The sequence below is a fragment of the Palaemon carinicauda genome, chromosome 30 (genome assembly GCF_036898095.1).
Source record: "Palaemon carinicauda isolate YSFRI2023 chromosome 30, ASM3689809v2, whole genome shotgun sequence".
In the NCBI taxonomy this organism is placed as follows: domain Eukaryota; kingdom Metazoa; phylum Arthropoda; class Malacostraca; order Decapoda; family Palaemonidae; genus Palaemon; species Palaemon carinicauda.
The window spans coordinates 40,285,546-40,287,519 of NC_090754.1; the positions used below are offsets into that span (position 1 = coordinate 40,285,546).

Sequence of the window (1,974 nt, forward strand, 5' to 3'; positions counted from 1 at the left end):
TCAGACATGTCCTTCCACTCGCGTTTGTTTATGTTCTTTCTATGCCAATCTGTACCTGCAGATTTTCTTGGTTCATCAATCCATCGTCTTCTCTTCCTTCCCTACTTGTTTTTCAATGTCTAAGGACCCATTCTGTTATTCTTAATGTCCTTCTATTACCTATCATTCTCATTTCATGTCCTGCCCATTTCCATTTCTTTTTCTTACATGTTGTTAGAACATCCTCTACTTTAGTTTACACTCATATGAATGTTGCTCATTTTCTGACGCTTATTGTTATTACCATCATACTTCTTTCCATAACTCTTTGAGTTGTAATTAGCTTATGTTCTAAGGCTTTAGTAAGGCTCCAAGTTTCTAATGCATTAGTTAATACTGGTCAGGACCACCTGATTAAATACTTTTCTTTTTAAAGAACGAGTCATTTTACTTTTCATAATCTTACCCCCTTTTAATTTCGGTCTCATGTCCTGGGGAAACACTGTCTGTCATAAGTACGTATATATATATATATATATATATATATATATATATATATATATATATATATATATATATATATATATACTGTATATGTAATCATGCTCTTGGGACAGCTTCTGTCTAATATAATTTTCCTTGAAGGTGATTGCCTCAGTGGCGTCAATGTGTTTCTCATAAGAATCCTCGTATTTTCTCAGCCTCTTTAGATTCTCAGTTGTAAGCCTTTGGTTGGAGAAACTATAATTATTCATTTTTTTTTATTTTCATTTGTTAATTATGTCTTTATCAAGGAATTGCTGGCTTATGTAAGTTCACAATGATTTTTATATAAGAGGTTCAGCTAAAATTAGGATTAATCATTTTGAAATTATGTTCTAAAGAAAATAAAAAACGGAAACATGAAAATATTTCAAACTTCATAGATACTTAGATTATAGAGAGAATAATTACTGATTATATATTTATATACATACATACATGCATGCATACGTAGGCTACATACAAAGTAAACACATAGTATTATCGAATCAGAATAAATTAAAAGAAAAAGAATAGTCATAGTGTCATCAACTATGGGCTTCCGCCTGAACACTTAAAGAAGTTGAGAAAATGCGAGGATTCCTGTAGGAAATGTAGGAAACACATTGACATCACTAAGGCGCCTTCTCTCTCTCTCTCTCTCTCTCTCTCTCTCTCTCTCTCTCTCTCTCTCTCTCTCTCTCTCTCTCTCTCTCTCAGCTCCGATACTTACTCGAAAACTTCTCAAGCAAAAACAAATTGCTAAATGCAAGAAGGATCGATTGCAAAGAACCTTCCACTTGGGACAGAGACTGGGACCACAATTGTGACCAAAGGCAATAAATTGCATGATTGTTGGGCGGCTAAGATAGACGCATGCGCAGAGGACTGAACGGCTCAGTTGCGAACCGGTCACAGTTCAGCCAATGGTAGTGTGGAATAACCGTTGAAATATAGACATGTGGATATATTCCTAAGGATTTTAGCGCCAGACGACATTTAAAAAAATGCTTACTAAGCACGGGATATTTCCAGGACGTATCTAATGATTATTAATCAAGTGTATGTCGCACGTATCCGGTAATGAATAATAATCTAGGATATGGATTGTACTGGGAGTTTATGTGACTTCATGTCTCCATGTTGATTGACTCGACTGAAAGAAACCAAAAGAATATAAAAACAACCTTTGTATTACCTTTATTATTTTGATTTCTATTGTTGTCATATATCTCACTCATATAGATTTTGTTTATTCATGGGTGGACTTGTGAATTTGCACCATGAAGTTAAAGTTGAAAGATTGGGCAGCTGGATAAAAAAAAGGAAAGACTATGCTTAAGAAAAGTTTTTATAGTTTATACAGGAAATATTTATTTTAATGCTGTTACTGTTCTTAAGATATTTTATTTTTCCTTGTTCCTTTTCCTCACTGGGCTATTTTCTTTATTAAGCCCCTAGGCTTGTAACATC

At 33.9% G+C, this 1,974-nt stretch overlaps 1 pseudogene; it reads right to left on the bottom strand.

Moving 5' to 3' along the window:
* LOC137623497 (ionotropic receptor 93a-like) overlaps positions 1-1,317 on the bottom strand; it is a 30,100-nt pseudogene extending 28,783 nt beyond the window's left edge.
* Between the last annotated feature and the right edge of the window lie 657 nt (positions 1,318-1,974).